Source organism: Microtus pennsylvanicus, chromosome 17, assembly GCF_037038515.1.
Source record: "Microtus pennsylvanicus isolate mMicPen1 chromosome 17, mMicPen1.hap1, whole genome shotgun sequence".
NCBI lineage: Eukaryota > Metazoa > Chordata > Mammalia > Rodentia > Cricetidae > Microtus > Microtus pennsylvanicus.
In genome coordinates, this window is record NC_134595.1 from 16707761 (window position 1) to 16732678 (window position 24918).

Consider the following 24918-nt stretch of genomic DNA (forward strand, 5'->3'; position numbering starts at 1 on the left):
CAAATGGCATTCAATGGGTTTATGTACTAAAATGATAACTAGTATCCCATAAACAGAGGCAAATATTATGATTTTTGTGTTGTAATTCTAAGCAAATTTCCAACAGGATTTTTACCTGGCCCTTCACAAGCTGACCTAAAGATTAGATAGGAAAACACAGAAGAAAAGCATATTCAAGACATTAGTGAAGAACGTGCTTCAAGAACTTGGACTTCCACATTCCACAAGTACACTTAGGCTATAAAAATTAAGACCATGTGACATTGACATAGGCATGAGTAGAAGGATGGAATCTTCTAAAGAGCCCAGAAGCCTCTAGACCTCTGTGGAAGCTTGATTCTGATAGGCAGGCATTCCAGAGCACTGGGGGAAATGGGGGTTCCAGGCTATGAGCTGAGCCCTAGTTACCTGCAGGACTTTTTAACTAACTCCACATGCAGAAATTAATTGAAGTCAAGAGTCCAATGAGAAAATTAGGCAAATTTTGAAGGAAAACATCCTCATGAGCTCAAGAAAGGGCTTAGGGGTCACATGCACGAAATGTAAAGAGATACTTGATACATTTATTAAATTAACTGTATCAAATGTAAGAACTTAGCTTCATTGAAAGGCATCATAAATAAAAAGTCACATATTTGAAAAAAATTTTAAATACAAACAAAATTGTTAGGCCCAAATCTGCAAAGTCCTCCAAAGGCCAACAAAGAGACTGAGTACCATATGTAAAAGCAAAGAGCCTTTATTTTATGCAAGTTTACAAACTCAGTCTCTCTGCATGTCCAATGTATTAGAATAAATGTAGAGCCCCGAGCTCAGTTAGAGTTGGGTTTTTATAGTAGTAAAGGTGGGGGTGAGGGTTTCTGAGGTTCAGGACCCCTGATTGGCTGTCATTTGTCTAGGGGTATCCTGGTGAGTGTGTTCTGGGAGGTGATCCTATCTACAGCGGTTGGAAGGTTAAGCATTTCCTTTGGATGGTCTGTTCTTGGGTGGTGCTCAGGTAATCTTAGTCTGTGGTCCTTTCTGCAACCAGGTATTGCTTCAGGGTAAACTACTGAGACTCAAGCCTCCATTAAACTTATCCATGGCTGAGTCCTACTCTGGCAGGTGATAATGGTTGGAAGTAAAGAACTTCCTTTTGGTGATCTGTTTCTGTTTAGCTTATCAGGGCTGGCTCCTACAAAAATAAACATAATTAGTTTGATTTCTGGAACTGCACAAGCAGGAAGTGAAAGAATAGGATTATTTGATTACTACCTTCCACTGATAGACCCAAATGGTATAATATTCATATGGAATCTGATGTGCTTTTAAATCCAGATTGTTTTAAATCCAGATTGTTTTTGTTTGTTCAGGTTTCTACTATTGTGGCAAAATATTCTATTAAAATAAATCTGGCTTCTTACCGATGCTGAATTTATATGTTATTCAAGTACATAATGATAATGAAGAAATTATGTTTCTTGTATCACTTCAATTTCAATCAAAATACCAGCTAAATTGTGGATACCACTTATTTATTTATTTGTTTATTTTTACAGAAAACTGCGATTATTATTATTTTAAATTGGCTTCATGTCCTATATTTTGTAGGTGAATCAGTTAGAACTTTAAACTTTGTTGCAAGTTCTGCATTTTTGCCACCTAGAGGGACTGCCTTGTTTTACTGTTGCCTCTGACAGCAAGGGAGAGAAGTCAGCATGCCTTGGAGAGGAATGGAAACTTGGAGCTCTCAGAGGATGAGGAGGGACTGGAGACTGGCTGTCAATGAATAAAGAAGTCTGGTGAGGGAAAAAGACAGGACTTAACAAGGCCCAAACACACTGTTTTTTTCAGGGCTGGATAGGAAAGCAACAGCAATAGACCATATTGCCCAGCAGTGGTAAATAAGCCACGTGGGGATTGCCCTCACTGGCCCATCCCACCAGGGTCCGCATGGTTACCAGTGGCTGGATACCCTGAGCAGAGACAACCAAAGAGTGGTCAGTGTGTGAGCCTGTCAGAAGCGGATGAAGCACAACCATGAAAATTACCCTGCTGTACTGCTTCTCTTTGTCGTAACGGTTAGATAGACAGCGTATTTAAAGAATAATTCAATTCAATTCTCTCCTTTCCCTCCGTCCCCCTCCCCCTCCTCTTTATATAATCCTCATTCCCTTCAAACATGAAAATAGAAATCAATAAATAGAAATATCTCGGCTTTTTTGCAGACTTGTTGTCTCCCAAAGAGATTAAGTATCTTATTTCTGGGTCTAAAGCAAAAGAGTTTATTTTACCAAAGATTTGACAGGGGTCTGTGGCAGAGCAAGTAAGCAGGGGGAGGGAGGCTCTGAGGGCTTACTGGCATTTAGATGCTGTTGTGCCTGGGTACCCGGCTCAGCTCTTCACACCTTCTTTGGGAGGTGCCTTTATTCCTCCTGACAGCAGGATTAATGGCAGCGCTTGGGAGAAAGCCAAGTGTCAAAAAAGTTTTCTTCTTGAAGCTCCCTTCCCCCACCCTTTTGTTCTAAAAGCCTTTCCCTCCCCTAGATGGGACTTCTTTGGAGTTCTTTGGGGCCATCCAGGTAACCTGAAAGCAAAAGCACAAAGGATCATAGGGCCTGTGCCATCCATCCTTGCATGCTGTGGGAAGAGGCTCTAGTCTGAATGCCAGCAACACTGTCCCCATGGCTAACAGGTCACCAGGGTCCTGCCTCTTTTGACACATAAGAAGCCACCTGCAGCACTGTCCAAAGGAACTCTTTTGCTGTCATTTTCATTACCTGTTTATTTACTTTTGGTTAGCAAACTAGGTAGTGTCAGTTTTTGCTGTTACCCCAAATCAGAACCCTAGTAATTATTGATCCTATTCAATGAAGAATATCTGTGATGTAAAAGAAGTCTGAGAGCTGAGAAAGACTGAGGGGTCATTGTCCATCTCTTTGATTAAGCAGTCATGGTCTGGAGAGGTTGGATTTTTTTCAGCATCATCTGCACGCTTCAGGACTCTCTTATCTCCTGTAGAACCTTCATGAGCACACAGCCAATGAACACAGGAAGTCAGAGTAAACGGAGTACCAAGGCTCACAGGTTATAGGGCTGCGCCTTGTGCCTGGAGGAGAAGCAAGGAACACCATGGTTTCGCACACAACCACGCCTCCCTCTCAGCCTCTTTTGTACATCTGCACAACCTGAAGGCACCTGTTCACAGACTTTAAGTCTGACTCAGGATCCATTGTCTAGAAGAGGGGCCTAGAAACCGACAGACCGTTTCTCTGCACAGCTATGGTGAGATGAGGCTGGAGCACAACAGTGCAGACCCATTCGTTTCAGAAGCAAGGAGGAGTTGACGGGAGAATTGGGAATCGTTCAATAGAATGGAGTTATACAGGGGAAAATCCTTTAACATAAATTAAAAAAAACCTATGTGAAATAAAATCCCAAAGATGTCATTCATTCAATACTTAACATAAATATTAGAATGAAGGATGAATGAAAAGGCTGGTGTCTAAGGCCTGGGCTGGAGGATGGCTCTGTCAGTAGAGTGCTGGCTGTACGATTGTACAAGCAGGAGGACTCACATTTGGATCCTCAGTACCCATGTGAAATGTTGGCCACAGTTGCACATGCCTCTAATCCCAGCACTAGGGAAGCAGAGGCAGGCGGCTCTATGGGGCTCACCGGCCAGCAATTGAAGTGTAATTGGGAAGCTCTTGATTCAAAGACAGACCCTGTCCTGGAAATTAGGCTGGAGAATGACTGAGGAAGATCTAGGATATTTACCTCTGTCCTCCACACACTTGTGCATACACGCCTGGGCATCTCCATGTACATAGGCACCCACATACATGAACGTGTCCACAGAGAGATGCTATCCATACAAATCAATATTGTCTACCATTAACTGACTGTAGTGTTTGAAGGTCTCAGGTAAATATGCTTCATAAAATTAAGGAACTTTTTCTTTCTTAGTAATAAAAATAATACACATAAGACAATTAGCAGAGGACACATGAAATAAACTGAGGTTCGTTCCATGAAAGCTGGAGTGACAACAGCCAGGGAAAAGCTGAAATGATGTGCAAAGTTCAGATTGTAAATTAGGATGGCATGAGCTGTACTCGCTTTGTAAATGATCAACACAGTCACGTAGGAAAGCATTTGCCAAGGCAGAGTCATTGAGAAAGGAATGGCACGGGCACTGGGGAATAAATACTTTCTAAAATTAAGAATAAAAAGGGTACAAGGAAGGGAGTTCATAGATCATCTCAAATATCAGAAGAGAGATGCCAGACTTCTTTAATCAAATGGGTGACACCAGACTTCTTTAATCAAATGGGTGACAGGACACACTCTATAGGAAAGCCTATTTCCTGGTTAGAATGATGGTTTCTACCCAAATGTTCACACTGACACTTAATCCCCACAGAACATTATGAAGAGCTGTGGCTTTTAGGGGCCGGTGAAGACAAAGGTGGTCCCCAAATGAGTTGGCATAGTTCCCTGTGAAAGGGCTGACGTCGAAGGGAGAGCTATCTTGCTTTTTCTACTTTCTGCTCAGTGGGGACCCAGTGACATGATTCTACACTGCCTCTGCTGCAAAGAGGCAGCATGAGATACAACTACCGGTACCTCGGTCTTGGATTCTTCAGTGTCCAGAACGGTAAAACCTAAATCTCTGTCGTTCACAAATTGACCAATCCATAGCATTGTGTTACAATAGCACTAGGTGTGTTCTGCTTCCTGAAGGCTGTGCATATTCTCAGGCCAACAACTCAACTGTCTGGTATAGTAGTCTTTTAATTCTAATCTGCTTGTCTCCTTCCTATAAGGATAATAGAATTGCATTAGTACTTCCTGGGAAAATGAGAACCTTCTTCCTATGTCTTCCTAAGACAATAGTCAAGAACCTTTGCCATGTTGTCTAACATACTCATAGGTTTCTGAAATTAGGTATGGATTTCTTAAAGGATGGGCATTGTGAAGATACTGTACGAACTCCCCAAACATTTAAATGTAAATCCTCTGCAGAAGATTTTCTTTTCTGCAATCATAAACAATAATGCTGACTTCAGTTTTTTTCCGTGGCAGCAGAATGCTGTGAATCCATTTTATTTATACATGTATTTGTGCGTGATCATTTAACAGGCTATCTTAGAGCATACCATGAAAATAACCACCTTCCTCCTATAATAGTGGAAACATAATACTGGTGAAATCTTTGAAATATGGTAATGAATAATTTATGCATATATTTGGGTGTGTTTGCCTTGTTTTGTCTTTGAAATAGGTTCTCACTCTGTTGTTCACTTTGCCTTCAAACTCCCAATCCTGTCTTGGTCTCCAGTGTACTGGGACTGTAGACATGTACCACCACACCCAAACGAAAATGGCTTAAATAAAATACTTATGATTTGTGAACTTCATTTACTGTGCTACCCATGTCTATTTCTCTGTGAATGATTACCAGTAGTGAGTCTATAGAAACCCACAGCCTCCCATGGGGTGAACTGTGTATACCTGGGGTGACAAGTCACTGACTATCAATAATAGCTTTATATTTTTGAAATAATAATTTCCTTTTACTTCAGACTGAAGCAGCATGCTGTGCAAAATTATACGTCATGTAGCAGCAGCTGGGAAGTCAACATACATCACTATCAATACTGCCGCTATGAGAGCCAAAAAATTACCATATCTAACAATAATTTTTACTTGAACAGCGAGAATAGAAGACATAGAAAGCAACCAACTTATTCATACAAATGGTTGGTTTAACACACAGTGAACAAATTGATGTGTAAATTGGTTTTGATGAATGCTTGTGCTAAGTGTGGTTATTTATTATGAGTCCATTACATAAATTGGTTGCAAAGTTATAATAAATGTTCTTTATTAATCTTACCTTCTCGGTGGCTAGCAAATGACTCAAGGCAATTATCCTTCAAGGGCTGATGTGTTAAGGGAGGCAGATAAGCCTCAGAACACGGAGAGAATAGATGCGTGCATTCGCTTAGCCTTTTACACGGAGAAAGGATATTTTTCATAAAACCTCCTTTATCTCCAATTAAATCCTTCGAGTTACTGGCTTCTGATGTTTTTGTAGTAACAGCTGTTATAGGTGTAAAAAAGATCTTACATATTATGTTTTTTTGTGGCATGACATTTGAAACTTAAATGGATGGCAGCGATTATAATCTTGAGGAATTGACGGTTTAGCCGAGGTGGCCCTGGCGTTCTTGGCTGCAGTGTTAGCATTTTCTCTGTGGCCTAGTGACAGATTGGAGACCCACTTTAAGTGTTATCCTCTCCAGCATGTGACATAAATAACTGGAAGATACTGTCTTTCTGGGAAGGAAAATGAAATATTTCTTCCAAGAATCCTATCATGACCCAACTTTCAGTCAAAAAAACCAAGGAGGGAAGAGCCGTCTGCAGCGATAGCCTGGAGCCGGCTCTCAGTGAGGAGAGGATATCATTTGTGGTTACCAGTTTTCAGGCCTTGCCTTCTCCCGTCTGTCTCTGTCTCTCTCCCTTCTGGACTTATGCTTTTCTTTTCTTCAACTCTCTTTACATCTCAAAGAGTGAGAAGTATCAACAGAGGCGAAAAATAATTCACCTTTTCGTTATTTCTGACAAAAGGGCCGCTTAAAGGAACAGGTGCACCCGGTCCTTAGAAATCAGTATGTAAAACAATATAATAAAGTAGCAGCTTGTTTACAGTCTGGAAAAGCCTTAGCTGTGTGCTAACTGTAGACATTTCAGCATTGAATATTGGTAGAATGCTACTGGTTGTGAGCTCTGGCCACGATGCTGGGTGATGAAGGCAGATATAGGAGGGAGAAAGTCTACTGTATTGGAAAGGCCAACTAGCAGCCCGATGCCTCAAAGTGCTCTCATCTCGATGCCAACAGTTCATCACAATATGCTATGAGCTTATTATTGAAGATTTAATTGACAATTAAAGAGATTATCCCACATGGCACAAAACAGCCAAGGTAGTTATTCCACTCTCTGGTAACACCGTAGTTTGTGGCATTTCTCCTACTCTTTATTTCTGGGCATGCGCTCTCTTCTTAGATCCACTTCACATTGCAAAGCGCTGACACGAGCTTCAAATCTCCCATAGGCTGCTGAGTCAGCAGGGCAAGAAAAGAAATGGAAAGAAAACACATCCATTTTCCTTTTAAGGACATTTGTTGGAAGTCGCACAACTTCCGCGTACATATAATTGGGAAGATGGAGTCATGAGGGACCAGGAAATGGAGTCTTGCTTCCAGCTGGCTATCTTCCCAGTTAAATATTGTATATGCTAGGACTTCCTGTTACTGCTCAAAATACAGAATGCTATAAAGAGCACCATCATTCCTGTTGTTATAGCAACAACCACCACAGCAGCAACCCCAACCCTCTGAAATTCTGTGGCCATTCTTGAACTTAGCACAAAATGTATGACTACTTACTAATCTGAAATGTAAGGAAAGACATGGACAGACAGCATAGAAGACAGCACTGACACCTGAACATCTAATCCCCTGAAATAGAGTCTGTTATAGGCAAGACATATTAGCTGAATGCCGAAATACACTGACAAAGTCCTAGTATAGGTTATATGGCAACCTGTGGAGGGAGAATCTCATCAATTCCAGTTTCTGTTTTTGCAAAGAATCAGATGATCATAGGAAATACCAGCAAGAGCCTTTGGAAAGTGTTTCTGGTGATACAGACCTGGAGTACAGGGTTTCGATGAAAGCCCAGATCATCTTTCCCCATCTTTTCTGTGACTCAAAAGTTCCATTTTGGAGAAAAGGCAAGGAGATGTGATCTTATTAGGATGTTGATTAAAACTCATTGATATTGGGCAAAACAATAAATAACAAGAAAACGCCAACAACAACATCTTTGCTTTCTAAAAAGGGATTACAATGTATAAGTGTCTAATTAAGTAATGAAATCACAGAATGATTTTCTCAGATTTAATTGATCAAGAGTGAACCCAGGCTTGAACTCTTCACTTCCCATTCTTTGTCTTCTGTCTCTCTGTAACAATGGACTTTGCTCTCTATTAATTGGATAGTGCAGAAAGCACTGCAAGGGAAAGAAATGCAGAATTCTTCATAGAAATTGTTAACCAAGTTTTACAAGGAAAATTTTTACTGACCCCACAGCTTTCAGAAAAGCAACTGCCAACAGATGTTCTCGTACTACACCCATGTTGCTTCCAACATTTATTGTAGATATTTGTTTTAAGATTGCTTTCAACCTGTCCAGTTTTTTTCAGCGAATGATTGCAATAACATGCATACAAGCATACATACATTTTCCTGGGTCAGGGCCCATAGTATACAACAAGATTAAAGCTATACACTTAGCTTACAATATAAAAGTTGATTACATGAGAAATTCAATGCACTAAATTATGTTTTTAAAGGCAGTTTGAACCCAAGCAAGCTAAGTGCAGAGTAGAATAGCAGATTGATTATATAGTGTTAAAAGATCTGAAGGCATGGCTGTGAGGTCCAGCAAAAGTCTAATCTTTTTGAATGCTAGAGATATTTTCATAAAATTGTATCCTACATACTTAGCTGGTATTTCTAGTACATTCCACCACATTGTAGCAGAGCTTACATAAATTACAAGTATGCAAGAAACATCACCCCACATAAACTATACAACATAAAGTAAACCAATTATCAACACATTTAAGTAATTGGAATTATTTAAAGTATGTTCACGGACAATTGCAGAATTAAAATAGAATCAGTAAGAGAAACTGACCTGTACCACGGGATTTCATGAAATTGGAACGCTTTTGCTTAGCACAAAAAGAAAAAAAAAAGGAAAACAATTTTAACCAATAAGCGTGAAAAGTAAACAGCCCTCTTTTAAATACAAGGTAACGTGTTGCCGCTAATAAAGCAAAATTAAAATATTAAAAAAGTCAAGTCATTTCTAAATTCAGTCAGCCCCCTAAAAGTGGCTAACAGGGACTAACAAAATGTCTCTGTGAGTTCAGAATTGGCAAGCCTGACAACCTAAGTTTGATGTTTGAAACTCCAAACCTACATGGTGGAAGGAGAGCACAAGATCCCACAATTTCTTCTTTGACCTTCACACATGCACACTGTGGTATGAACACAAACACCACACTCTTACACATGCACACACAAATAAAATCAAATATTATTTTAAAAATGGTTAAAAGAGCAGCCCCATGTTAGGTCATTGGAATGAACACAATTCAGTCTGTATTGGTAGAATATTTGTGGCCCCTCCAATTCATATGTGGAAGCCTCCTCACCTCTCCAATAGGATGATGTGGTATGAGAAAACCTCATACAAAGAAATCCGTGCATATTATTAAATTGGATGGAGCTACAACTTCTCTATCCCCCCCGTTCAGTACGTTAAATCACAGATATTTGTTTATCTTGTAGTGGACTTGCTAAAGTTGCTTCCATATTCTGCTTAGCATTTCCTTTTATAAAGATTTTTGCTTCTTAATCTGTATTTTCCATGGGTAAAGTGCTTGACTTTCAAGCATGAAGACCATGTTCAAGCCCCGAAATCCCAATAAAAATAGACAGATGTAATGGTATACACTTATAATCCCAACACTGGGGAAGCAAAGACAGGCATAGCCCCAGAGCTCGCTGGTCAGCCAGCCTAACGTACTTGGCAAATTCTAGGCCACTGAAAGGCTGCGACTTAAAAGCGGACAAACAAGTAAATAAGTAAATAGACAAAAGAAAGTTAAATGGCTTCAAAAGATTGTTCACTGTCCTCCACATTCACCTGCACACACACACACACACACACACACACACACACACACACACACACACACAAAGATTCTAGAAAAATAGAACTAACTGGTAGAATAGAGAGGGCAATAAGAGCTTTCTACTTCCCTAGGTAAGCTAATGACGCATATGATGCATTGGCAGGAGCCACAACGGCATGCTCCAAGCTCAATATATCATTAGGCAAGCAAGCTCTGCATGTTCCTTTCCTCCACAAACCAACCCCTTCAGCAGGTGATTTATTACTGCTGTCTTGCCCACACTTCTGTATAGTTCACCCCAGTAATTTTCATTCCCTAGTGGATACAAGCGTAGTGCCATTTGTACACTTTTATCTTGATTTAGCCTCTAAATATCTGGATGATCAAGACATGTTATTCCTCTGACAAGAGCAATTATATTTAATTTTACTGGATCAATAGACACAACTTTAACAAGAAAATGTAATATGTACAGTGTTCTCTTGAACACATAATTATAACATTTCTCTCCCCAACCTTTGACCATGTTCATTTAATTCTTACTATTAGCGTAAATCTGAGCATATTCTAGAACACTGTTTCCATTTTCCTGTCCAATCAACACTGCACATTGCTTGATTTTTGAGTATTTGAAAAACTACCTTTCTTATGAATATTTATTTTTCTCACTTTATCCTCGGCACCTGTGCTATTAGCTTAAGTGTTTGTTGAATGAATGAATGCACTGATTGCCCCTTTCTTACACACACACACACATACACACACACACACACACACACACACACACACACACACACACACATGCTCATGTACTCACACATACATAAACACATGCTTACACACAAACTCATGTTCTCATGTGCACACACACATATGTACACTTATTCTTAGGAGACCTTTAAAGTTCATAACTAATTGATCTGTACCAACATTTCTCAAGCGAGATTTGACAGTTATCTCATTGTGTCTATCAGATATGCCATGCTTCTTAGCCACAGGGCAAATTACAAGCATTACAGCAAAAGACCATTCTTGCCACAGCAGTTTATTTCAAAACAAGGAGAATAAGAGAAAATGAATATCTTGTGCTACATATACACTGGGCAAGACACAAATCCAAGATCTGAACCACTGTGATAGCATCATGACAGTGGTCCATTCCTGTCAGAGGCAGTGGGTGCCTGGAGGGTGTATGTTGTGATGTCACTGGGAAGATTTAATTGCTTGGAATTTTCAGTAGGAAAAGAGTAGATTAATCTACTGAAAGATGTATATGCCACTGTAAAAACTATCTGTTTTAATTGTAGCTTTTTGCTCTATTCATGTTAGTATCATCACATAGCAATTATTATTAAACTATCATGTTCAAAATCACATACCTTTAGCAGGAACAGTCTGAAACTGAAGACTATTGACATGTGTGTCACCCCACATCCCACCCCTTGCTCCCATAGCTTGCATAGCATCCTCCACATAGGAAAGAGAGCCAGAAGAGAGAGAGAGAGAGAATTTTCCAGTCTGTTCAAACTCAATTTCTTTATGTCTTGTAGCCAAAGTTGTGATGTTTTCAGCTATAGAATCTTACCGTCTAGTTACAGTGACTAACCAAGAGTCATGGCAATAGCCTGTGCTGTTTTGTGTGCTTCTCTGAGTCCTCCTTGACGAATAACACATAGAAAAATAAGCCATGCCTAGCACTGAAATTTTCATTTAATAACCCATGTATTCTGGGAGCAACATTGCTCAACCAAGCAGGTACTTAAATTCATATATATCCTACCTATAATCTTATAAATTAGTGACTTTTCATAAGGCTCCTTAATTCAGATTTACTTTTGAGCATGACAGCCTTACACCTATGCTCCCGTGGGCAGCACTAATGAGCTACAACAATGCATAATAAACAAACAAAAATAGACGTGGAATTTGGAAGGAGATGTATTGTGTGTTTGAGGCAGGGTCTGAAGCAAGTTGGAACAATGGAGCAGGGATAGATGTATTTATAATGCATTGTATACATATACGAGACTTTTGAAGAATAAATAAAAATATTATTTTAAAAGAATCATGTTTTTTGAACTCCTAACCAGTAGTATATAAGTGTCCTCTTTTCCCAAATTCATGCCAACATTTCTTTTGTCATTTGTTTTTATGACTTTTGACATTCTAATTAAGGTAAGATGAAATCTTAAGGTAGTATTAATTTGCATTTCACTGATAGTTAGGGAAATCTTAAACATTTTTAAAATTAAAATATAATTGCATCATTTCCCCCTTTCCTCTTTCCAACTCTTATATCGCCCACCACTTTCCAAATTTATGGCATTTTTTCTTTGATTATTATTGGTACATATCAATAATGCATATAAACATTTACACACCTAACCTAACATAACATAAAATATAAACATTACGCACACCATACACAAAAGAAGTCTGTTTGTATGTATATGATTTCAGACCTGATTACTTGGTATTGGGTAACCAATTAGGGGTCTCATCCCCTGGGAAGACTAATTCTCCTTCTCTCAGCAGTCATTACTTGGCCGGTAGTTCTTTGTCCAGGGGCGAGGCCTCCTGATAGTTCCCCATTCCATATTAGCATGGGTATTGGTGCTGCCATTTTTTAAAGTCATGTATAGAGGCAGGCATGTTGTTGTGGCTTCATGGGTGATGCTTCACTGTAATTTCTGAGACATGCCTCAAAACAGGATTCCTGGTCTTCTGACTCTTAAAATCTTTCTACCCCTCCTTCTTCAGTGTTCCCTGAAAAGTGCAGAAGTTGTGTGGGAGAGTTATGTGTGTATCCACTGTTGCTGCAGAAGTTGTATGGGAGTTATGTGTATCTACTGTTGCCCAGAACCCATGACTGTTGTTCTTTATATTTTGACCAGTTGCAGTTTTCTCTAATGGTCTCAGTAGGCTGCAAAGAGAAGTTTCCTTGATGAGGGATAGGAGTCACACTTATCTGTGGATATAAGATAAATATTGAGGCTACAATTAGGAATTATGTCGTTTTAATAAATTATCAGTCAGTATTAATTTCCCCTCTAAGTTACAAGACTTTACTAGTCCCTGGTAGTTAGCTAGTTTTCCAGTACTAGGCTTGTTTGAGTTCCCTCCCATTGAGCAGATATTAGCTCTGACTAGTAGAGTGGTTCTCAATCTTCCTGATGCTTTGACCCTTTAACACAATTCTTCATGTGCCCAAACATAAAATTATTTTTGTTGCTACTTCATAGCTGTAGTTTTGCTACTGTTATGAATTGTAATGTAAATATCTGTGTTTTCTGATGGTCATAGGTGACCCCTGTGAAAAGGTCGCTTTACTCCCAAAGGGGTTGTGACCCACAGGCTAAGAAGATTTGAGAGCCACTGCTGTTTGTTCCCTTAGGGGTATTTTAACTGTATTAGTCATTGCTGTAGTGGAATTATTCTGCACCTGGGAAGAAATAGTCATTGCAATTCTCCTTTGATTTCTTGGTGTGAAATCTATCCTCAAGGAGGCAGCTTTGATGACAGGTCCATATTAAATCTTCTGAGTTTTACATCCAAACCGCATGGTGTCTTCAGCCATAGGGACTTATCTTTAACTTATAGGAAGCAATCAAGGGCTGTGTCCACAACCTATGTTGGTTTGTGAGTCTTTTGAACTTCCTGACCAATGATGCTAAAGAAAGTTTTTCATGCCTGGGGCTGGGGTGTTTTTTTTTTTTAATGCTTCTCAGCCATTTATTAGTAGTTCATTCTTTGAGAAATTATTTAGTTACATGTCTCATTTTTAAATTTGTTATATTGATTGTAGGTTTTTGAGTTCTTTGTATATTATGGATACTAACCCTCAGTCAGATGTATGGCTTGTAAACATTTTTTTTTTTTGCCCTTCTGCAATCTACCTTTTTTTTTTTTTTTTTTTTGATTTTCAAGACAGGGTTTCTCCGTAGCTTTTTGGTTCCTGTCCTGGAACTAGCTCTTGTAGACCAGGCTGGCCTCGAACGCACAGAGATCCCCCTGCCTCTGCCTCCCGAGTGCTGGGATTAAAGGCATGCGCCACCACCACCCGGCCTGCAATCTACCTTTTCATTTGAATGATGGTATACTTTGCTGGCCAGAAGCTTTTTGGCTTCCTCCGAGGTCTCATTGATTAATTGTTGATTTTACTACATTTACTATCAGAGTCCTATTCAAAAATTTCTTTTCTATCCAGATGAACTCAAGCATATTCGCTGTTTTCTCTTCTATTCAATACAAGGTTTCAAGTCTTATGATAAGTTCTTTTATCCATTTGGAGTTGAAGTATGTATAGGGTGAGAAATATGAATCGAGTTTCTTTCTTCTCAACTATCCTTTTGGACCAGCCTCAATTGCTGAAGATGCCATCTTTTCTCTAACATGTATTGTTGGTCTCTTTGCCAAAAATCAACTACGAGTGTGGATTCACATATAGTCCTCAAGTCTATTGCATCAATCAATGTACCCCCCTTTTTTTAAAATCCGGTGCCATGTTGTTTTTATTATTCTATCTCTGAGGTATAACTTAAAATTGGGGATGGTGATACTTTTCCCTCTCCGTTTGTATCCTGGGTCTTCTGCATTTCCACATGAAATTTAAGATTTCTTTCTTGAATTTATGTGAGAAATTGTGTTGGAATTTTGATGAGGAATTTGTTGAGTCTGGAATCTGCATTTGTAGGATGGACATTTTCACCATGTTAACACTACCAATTTATGATCAAGATTAAGGTCTTTCCATCTTTTAGTATCTTCTCATATCTCATTTTTTGTTTATTAAGGTTTTCATTTTATACTTCTTTCACTTCCTTGGTTAGATTTACCCTAAGATATTTTGTGAAGTTATTGTGAATAAAATTGTTTCATCAAGTTCTTCTTCAGTATGCTTGTCATTTGTGTATGTGGGGCCTACTAATGTTTGTGTTAATTTTGTATCCTGTTACTTTGCTGAGAGTCTTTTTCACTGTAGGAAATTCCCGGGAGAGTGTTGGGACCAATTGGAGTCCTGGCCTTCAGCTGCTCTTCCCTGTCTAGAGCCTTCTAATTGAAGTTACTAAAAGCTGTGCCTTGCCTAGAGGATCAGAGGATGGGATTTTCACCTGTTGGCCATTGACTGATGGGTATTTAAGCCTCCATGGTGCTATTAAAGAGGGGAAAATCTAATTCAGCTATGACAACTCATCGAGCATTTACACAAGATGTGGGGGGGCACAATGTGGAGTTGAATTTTTATACATATCAAGAAGGATATTTTTATGGATTTTTATAATGGTTATTGCTAGATAATTTGCAAATATTTTATTAGTTCTGAGAGAATTTTGTACAATGTATTTTCATCATGTTTACCCTCAATTCCTCCTTTCAACTTCTCCCAGATCTGTCCCTACCATCCACTGAACAAAGGACTTTAAACAACTTAGGCTGACGATGCTCCCCACAAAGTTATAGACTAACAAAACCCTTAATACCAGGCACAAGAAACCTCCTTTCCAATGTTCATAAGGGTAGTTGAAGTGATCCCTAAAGCAATATAGACTATGAATGGAGACCTTGGTTGCCTCTTGGAGGACAAGGGTCTGACCCTATTATGGGGACACTGCATACTTCGGACATAAGACTCAAAGGACTTTAGCTGGATTTGACCTGAAAGCCTCTTTCTTGTGGTCTAGCCTCCACGGTAGCAGAAACTATTATGCACATTGTAAAGCTAGGGAAACAAACATTTCTACCGAGCTGAACTATCTATGAGTCAGAACAATGATCAGAATGACAAGATACCCACAAAAATGCAATAGACTCACATGGGGAATCACGAAGGAATTGAGGTGAGCTAGAAAGAATAGTTGAAAGGGGCAGCAGGGAAGAGCTAGGGGTATCCTGAATCTGCATCACAAGGCCCAGTCTCAAGGGGATGGAGGTGGACTTAGAGAAGGCGCTAGGGTAAGCAGGCAGCCTACAGTCTAGGAGCAGCCTGGAGAGACCAGAATGGAGGAAGGAAAGGGAATACCCAAAACCCAGCTAAGCATAATGGCTGTGGGCCCCTGGTGGAGAGAGGTTGTGTAGGTCAGTGGGGAGCCACCAAAGAATCTATTTTTGTTTAAAAAACTATTCATAATCCTTAATCATCAGAGGAATGCAAATTAAAATTACTTAAATAGTTTATCTTAGCCCAGTCAGAATGGCTAAGATTAAGACAACAAATGCTGGGATGTGGGAATGGGAACCCTCAAGCACCTTTGGTAGGAGTACAAATTATCTATGGATATTTTTAATCAAATAATGAAATCCATCTCTAAATTGACTGGCAGTAATAGTCTGTTCTTTGCACTCAAATAGAATGTCAGAGGAATAAAATAAACATGGACTGGCAGGTTTAAGCATAATCTATAATCTCTAAATATATTTTGAAAGAAAATGAGTAAGAAAAAAGATTCTCCCCCCCCCCCCGCATCCTAGGATGAAGTCTATAAGCATATGATAATGAAAAAGCATCCCCCCAATGAAATTTTATCTCTAATATCTAGGCTCTTGCTTACAATTCTTTCGTCTATTTATTTTAATTTTCCTTTGAATGTGACTACTTGTTAGTTTTCTGATGGCTGCTGCTATATTCTATTCCCCTGGAGAGCTGGAAGCAAAAGAGAAAGTATTAGATAGCTGGAGGAGAGACGATTGCTATAATGATGCAAACAGGAAGAGAAAATCTAAAATTTGGGTTTTTAACTGAACCTTTCAGCCTAGTACTTCTTTGTCAATTTTGTATTCTGAGCTTTTTACACAATGTAGAAGTTAAAGATGGGGCAAGGTAAGCTTACTGCTTATGATAGGACATTTGGGCCCATCCGTCTCTTCAAAAAGGTTGAATATTTTATTTTTTCTACACACACTTTTTTTTTCCTTGTAGGAACTCTTAAGTTTCTGTCTATTGAGTCATTAAATGTTTGGCTGCACTACAGACCATTCCTATTGTGGGTCAGGGAGAGCGTTTGCCCTTTACCAGAAGAGCAGAAACAGATTGGGTTGTCACCCAGCAGCTGGAAGGCTCTGCAGAGTCGCCCTCCAGGCAGCTGCGGAGCAGTGTGCTCCCCACCTGCTCCATTCCAGGGCAGTGTGGAGATCACAGGAGGCTCCCAGTGGAGAATATGCTTGATCCTCATTCCCAAAGAAGGACCATGCCAGATGTTATTTCTCTCTGTTTAGGAGCCCTTTTATTTAAGTAGCTATCAGCAAGCGTAAAGATGAAAGCGAAACGCCATTTTCATGTCTACATTATTTAAAATGGATATCGATGTAAATTATTTAAGGAAGGTAGTTCTTTGATCATAAGTGCTCATCGAAAAGCCTGAAGACAGCAGACTTTCGCTGCCCCAAACACTAATTAAAGACGATAGCTGATCTATTTGTATATGAAGACTGGCTTTGCTCCTAATAGTCCATTGGAAATGTTTCCTGTATTCTCTTCTTTTTTTTTCTTGCAATTGAGGAAATTTCTTCCTTGTAAACAAAAGGTTAAACTCTGTTTCACCACATGGAGATCTGTAACGTAACAGTATAAACCAGGGGGCTAATAAACAACAGAAATTTATCATGGAACCTGGGGAGCCTAAGATTGAGGTGCTAGATGACAGGCAAAGGGCCACCTCTTGTGTTAGAGAATCACAGGTTTGCACACTTTCCTCATGTGAATGAGTGGGATGTATTGTCCTAATTATTTTTAGCTGTCAAATTGGCATAGCCTAGAATCATCTGAGAAGGAACTCAACAGAGAGAGATTGCTTAGATTATATGGGCCTGTGGGCATGTCTATGAAGAACTGTCCTGATTGCTAAGTGATATAAAAGGGTCCAGTCTGCTGTGGGTAGTGCTTGCCCCAGGAGCCCAGAACCTCACTATCACATGAATGGCTCTGACAGAGTCTGTTTCCCGCTGAAACATCACAAACCAGACCTCTCTCTTCTGCACTGTTCTCAGCATTATTTTCAAAGTTCCTACAACAACCCATTAAACTCAGAACAATTAATGGATTTCCAAACCCAAAGTTCCAAAAACTTCTCTCAATCTTACAAAAAAAAAAGATAAAAGAAAAAGGCATAGTCAGGTCTGTCGTGATAATACTTTGTGAACCTGGTAACAACTTCCCATTCTGCCATCAGAACCTGTCCTACCTGGGTGACTGTCACAAGTCTGGCTGCAAGGTGCAGCCTTATTCTAGACCACAGCTTCTGACTGTTGATGTTGAAGAAATTACTTCCAGAACATTTCTATCTGGTGTGAGCCCTGAAACTGAAGGGGTCATAGAGGAAAGCTGCAAATTGGCAAGAGATTTCGGGGGAGGCCACTGTTAAGGGGGCTGCCTCAGAGGCAGTGGAGATTCCAGCATATTGGAGATTCTAGTACCATAGAATGACCACTAAGGACAGTAGCAGGTATGAAGTAGAACCTGTTAAAGCCGTGAGACTAGCTGTGAATTCTGTGGATGTCAGAGCCTAAGAAATAGAGCTTTCTAGACCATTAGGAGCCCAGAAGATCATGAGTGAGACCCAGAATCAAACTCTGAATTTTCTACACTGCTGAATTTTGGCTTTACTTTGATTTGATTGTGATGTTGCATAAGCCTACCCTTTTGGAATAAGGAAGTATTTAACTTGTTTTTTACTTTATAGGAACCCACAGTTTTGAATTTTTAAAGAGACTTTGGATAGTTCAAAGAGACTGAAATTTTAGACCACAGAACTTTTATTTAGGTTTTATATTATAAAATTGCTGTGAATATTAAATCTTAGAGATGAGCAAACAGAAAAGATTACAGTTGAATAGTGATTATTTGTGTGTCAAGTTGTCTAATTTTTTTCTTTTGTTTGTCAACTTGATGCAAGTTACCTGGGAAGAGGGAACCTCAACTAGGAAAATGTCATCCCCAGGTTGCCTGTAGGCAAGTATGTAGAGCCTTGTTTTTGATTGATTATGGAAGTGGAAGGGCCCAGTACGCTGTAGATGAGGTGTCCCTGGGTAGGTGGTTTGGGGTTATATCAGAAATCAGGTTGTATCACCCAGGAGGAGCAAATCAAGAAGCAAGTTTTCTCCCATGGCTTCTGCTTCAATTCCTACCTTTATGCTCTTGTCCTGATTTCCCTTCATGATAGACTACAACTGTAGGCTGAAATAAACCCTTTCTTCCCTGAGTTGCTTTTGGTCATAGTCTTCAGCAAAGCAAAAGAAATATCTCCCATGTTTATGAATTGATAGGATTAGTATAGTGAAAATTTCCGTTCTAACAACAGTAATCTACAGATTAAATGTAAGACCCATCAATATTCCAATACAAGTCTTCGTGGAAGTTGAAAAAACAATTTTCAGCTTCTATATGGAAACATACATACACACAGGATACCTAAAATAATGTTGAATAACAATAGCACTGGGGTAGGTTTTACCATACCAGAATACAAATTGTACTGCAAAGATACAGTAATCAAAACAGCATGGTATGGCGTAAAAACAGAAACATTAATCAATTGGTGAATCAGATTGAAGAACCAGATATAAGTCTTACAGACACCTGATTTTTGATAAAGAAGCCAAAAAATATACTGGAGAAAAGACTACATTTTCAACAAATGATGCTGGTCAAACTGGATATGTAAATGAATGAAAAAAGATCTGTATTTATTACCTAGCACAAAAGTCAACTCCAAATGGATCAAGGGCCTCAACGTGAGGCTCAAACCCCAAAATTTGATAGATGAGAATAGTCTTGAAGTCATTAACACAGAAGACTTTCTGAACAGGACACCCTTAACACTAAGACCAACAATTAATAAATGGTACTTCATGAAACTGAAAAGCTTCAATATGTCAAAGAACACCATAAATTGGGTAAAACATCAGAGTAAAGAGCTTTAACAATTACTCATTCAACAGAGGGTTAATATCTAAAATATATAAATACTGGAAATCAGGAAAACTAATAACACAACTAAAAATGGAGCATCGCAGAACTGAACAGAGAGTACTCAAAAGATGACATACTAATGACAGAAACACTTAAAGAATGGCCCAACATCCTTCGTGTTCAGGGAAATACAAATCAAACTGCTTTGAGATATCATTTTTCAATAGTCAGAATGGACAAAATCAGTACAACAAATTAGAACTCATGCACACAAGTGTGTGGAGTAAGGGGGACTCTTAGTGCTAATGGGAGTGTAGACTTGTACAGCCATTATGAAAATTGGTTACTCGAAGCTGGGAGTAGATCTGCCTCAAGATCCAACTAGAGCACTCTTGAATGTAAACCCAAAGGGCTCTACATCCTACTGCACAGACACTTGCTCATCAATGTTCATTCCTGCCGTGTTGATAATAACCAGAAACTGGAAACAACCTCAGTGTCTTATCAGCTGGTGAATGGATAATAAAAATGTGGTATATTTTATTATTTATTATTAATAAAACCCCAAATTAGAAAATTTTCAGGTAAATTGAAGGAGCTAGGAAAACATATCATGAGTGAGGTGACCCAGACACAAAAAGACAAACATTGTATACTTTTTCTTATATGTTGATGTTAGTTCTTATTCCTTTGATGTACAGTTATGAAGGGATGGGGAGACTGGGATGGAAAGATTCAATGAGGAAGAGGAGGATAAATGAGAGGGGAAAGAGAAATAAAATGGGGAAGGGCAACTAACACTAAAAGCTATTTTGTAGAAGGAGAGGCGGGCTACGTTCCCGCCCAGATCCTACAGGGCTAGCGTAGCCCCGGAAATAATAACACACAAACTGTATTCTTTTAAACATTGCTTGGCCCATTAGCTCTGGCCTCTAACTGGCTAAATCTCACATCTTAATTAACCCATTTCTAATGAGTGTAGCACCACGAGGTGGTGTCTTACCCGGAATATTCTTTACCTGTATCCTTCTCGGAGAGGAGAGCTATGGCGACTGCTTGACTCTGCTTTCTTTTTCCAAGCATTCTGTTCTGTCTACTCTGGCTCTCTAATTTTCTGTCCTGCCAAGGCAGTTTTCTTTATTAATTAACCAATGAAAGCAACAGATAGACAGACGACCCTCCTCCATCACTATTTAGGGGGTTACATTGAAATTTAGTACTGTAGAAGCTTCCTAAAATGTATACATATATGAAAGGAGTCTAAATAGAATCGCCAAATCAAAGGGGAGACGATGCCCCAACTAGGTCTTTCACAACCAAGTAAAACCTCTAGTAATAGGAATTAGTTACATTTAGTTGAATCGCTGGCCAAAGGGACCCCATGGACATCCTCAAAAATCTCAGCTACTACTAAAGCTAATTGGTTGTTTTCCATAACTGATGGCTAGGCCATTTTGATGAAGATGATTCTTGCATATCTCACTGAACACAGAGAAGTCAAGCTGCTGCCTAACTAGAAACTTTGTTCCTACTGACCAATACTCATGGTACTAGAAGGTCCTCTGCACACTATCAATCTAACACAAACCCCCAAATCTACAATGGTTGCCTACCTGTATGGTATGCTGGTGTAAGCAACCACTCCTTCATTAAATTCATGGCCCACTCCATGAGATGGAACCCATGCCTACATTGCTGTCCTGGGCATGGACCTCAGATTGGATAGGCCATGGATATATAGAAAAATCAGACACTATTGCTCTGTTCAAGGAACGTAGCGATGCAATGACTCCCAATGGCATTTTGCTATTCCCATAGATCAGTGATTCACTTAGCCATCATCATAGAAGCTTCCTTTTGCAGTATATGGGGTCTAACACTGAGAACCACAACTGGACAATGTGCAAAGATTGAGAAGTTTTGGGACACTTAGTCCTAAATGAATGTCTTCATCAAAACATTCCAATTAAACAGTGTCTTCTAGATGCAATAAGACTGTTAAGCATATGAAATCACAGAGGCTGTGGCATTATGCACAGAATAAGTATAGGTTCAAGACAGGCAAGGTTCTAGAATTGAGAGGAGGAAGCAGACATGGGTTCTCACCCTTAATGGAAAAGTTACCTGCAACTGACACCTGTTTTCACAGGAAAATTAGTGTTCGTTAATGGAGTATCACTGGATGTATAAGTTACACTTAAGATCAGGCCCCATACCTGATAGTAGATGGCCAATACAAAATGAACTAAATGGTATTTTTATAGTGTTTTTGTCTCATACTGCTTTGTTTGGTCATCTTTTTGTCTTATTGGTCTGTTGCCTATATATTATGGTTTTCAATCTTGTATTTCTACAGGTTTTTTAAATGTGTGTGTTTCTTGCATTTTTCTTGGTTTTGGAATGTATGTTTTGTTAGGGGCGTGGATTGAGTTGTTTGGGTGGGAGGTGGGAAGGATCTGGATGAAGTTTAGGGAGGAGAAACCTTGACCAAAATATATTGTCTGGAAATTTTTTTTCATATAAAAAAATTAAATAATGCTAATTAGCACAGGTGTACAGTAGCTTATCACAGCAACAGAAAGAAAACTAGAATATGTCCAAAATTTCACCTTATAAAATTGCCCCTTCCAAGGGAATGCAACCAGTTGTGTTCTATAATAAAATTCCCTATACCATATAGCTTATAACTAACAGATGCATTTTTTGAAGTTCTGGAACAACACCACCTAACCTCCTGGAGCTTTAATTTGATAAAATATGTCCAAATAAAGATGAGTTTCAGAAGTAGCAGTCTCCCAAATAATCTTTGAACTATTAGACTGTGGTAAGCTGAGGCTCCTGGAAGTTTTCAGGAATGTTCCAGGACTCAAGTGATATAAAAGGAGTAAACTCTCAGGAACTATTGTTCTGTTAACAGACAATGTCTCAGGTATAAGTATATAAAAAATTTACAAGATCCATGTAAAGAAAATCGCAAAACATGGAGGAACTAAATTAACAGAATATCACATGTTTGTTGATAGAAGAAGGACTTGATAGCTTCAAGTTGAAAGTTAACACAATCTCGGTCAATATCTCAGCAAGGTATTTGGTTCATAACTACAAACTGACTCTGAACTTAAAGAATCAAAACATAAATTTAAAGAAGAAAGAGGAGAAGAAGGCGAAGGTAGAGGAGAAAGAGTAATGAAGTTGGAAGACCTAGACAAGGCTTCAAGATTACCTTGGTTATGTGATCAATACAGTAAGAAGTTGTCAAAAAAAATCGAAGTATCGTTGGGATAAAACAGAGAGCTCAGAATACATCCACACATATCTAATCAGAAAGTCTTTGACAAAGCAGCAAAGGGGACACACCGGAGAAGCGAATCTTTTCAACAAACGGTGCCTTGAAAGCTGAAAATGAGAATGTTAAATGGTATGGCCATTCTAGAGAAAGTTTTGGCATTTCCTTAAAGGTTAAAACAAAGAGGTGCCATAGAATCCAGCAAGTTCACTTCTAGACATATTTCCAAGAGAACTGTAGCCATTTGCCCATGTAGAGACTCGCTTAAAAATAAGCATTACAGTTTCAACTGTAAAAGTCAAAATGTGAAAACAATTTAAATGTCTAATGATTGGTGAATTGTTCATCATGAAGGGGCATGTGGAATGTTATATGATCTTACAGAAGTGAAATATGGACACTACCTACAATCCTGATAAAGTATAAAAAGATATAGATGTAAAATTCCCCTATTGTGTGTTTCCATTTATATATTAAATATCTCAAATTTCGGGAATAAATTTGTGGGTTCTAGAGGGTAGGGGAAAGCTCATGTGAAAATATTTCTGGTGGATTCTCAGTTTTATTGTTGGGATGACAGAGAAATTGGATAGTGATTATAACTGTCTAATTCTGAGACTAAACTGCCCAGCTGCACTTTGTGTGTGTGCATGTGAGTGCATGGTGGGTATATGTATATTCATGTGTGTGTGCACCTGTATGTGGAGGTGCACGTGCCTATGGAGGACAGATGTCAATATTGAATATATCTCCTTTGATCACTTACCAGTTCTCTCACCGAACTTAGAGCTCATGATTCAGGTAGGCTGGGTGACCAGCGGGTTTTGGGGATCCATCTGTCCCTGCCTCCCCAGTGGCAGGATGATAGGTACACACTGCCTCACCCTGGCTTTTACATGTGTGTTGAAGGTTCTATTTGAGGTCTTCATGTTTGCATAGCTGGCACTTTATCAACAGAAGCAGCTCCTGGGGCCCAGCTTTACATTGTAGAATTATAAATTTTGTTACATATAATATATATCAATAAAATGTTATTAACAGCCAAGTAACATTAAGAACAGAGATAGTTTGGGTTTTACAAATCCCAACAGCAACATTCAAGAGGGTAGGATATTTTCTGTTTCGAATTTAAACATTCATTTGCTTATTTATTTTTAAAATGCCATGTTATAGGAAGAAGAACACTGTTCTTATGGTGCTCTGGGAATGCTAGCACTGTTGAATGGCTTACTGATCCAATGTGTATAATGTCTATTATAATTTTTTAGTCATTTTTACCCCTGTTGCCATCTCCCACCCCCTCCATCTCCTGATGGAAGCTTTCTTCTTCCCCCACAACAGAGATGTTGTGTGAATGGAGCAGATTTCTTGAAGAAGTGAGATAATTCTTAGAGAAAAGACTATCTTGTCCTGACTTACTATAGACTCCTAGAATCTAAACTAGGTATATCATACTTCACAGTTTTCACTGTCATTTGCTGGTTCCAGATAAGGTACTCTGGATAACAATGATGGCAGTTAATACTGATTGTCGATTGATGAGACCTAGAATCAGCACAGATTTAAAAAAAAAAACGGGGCATTTCTGGGACAGAATTTCTGGATTACTATATAGGTAGGAAGTAACACTGCTCCAAGTATAGGCAACATCATTGCGGCCCTGGATTGAATAAAAAGAAGACTTCCAGGTTCATCTCTCTCTGCTTCCTGCTTAGAGATGCCATGTGAGCAGCTTCTCCCCACTTCTGCAGCCATGACTGACTCACCATGAAGGACTGTGATCCAGAATGAACTGTCTTAAGCACTTGTCCCAGTTATGTCTCCACAGTAATGGGAACATAACCACCACACTGTCTTTGGTGTCTCTCGAGTATCACTGACTGTTATAGTCAATGATTGCAGATTTGTTTTGCCACGAGTCTTGGATGAAGGATGTAGGTACTAGACAAGTTTCTAGCATTCACGCCA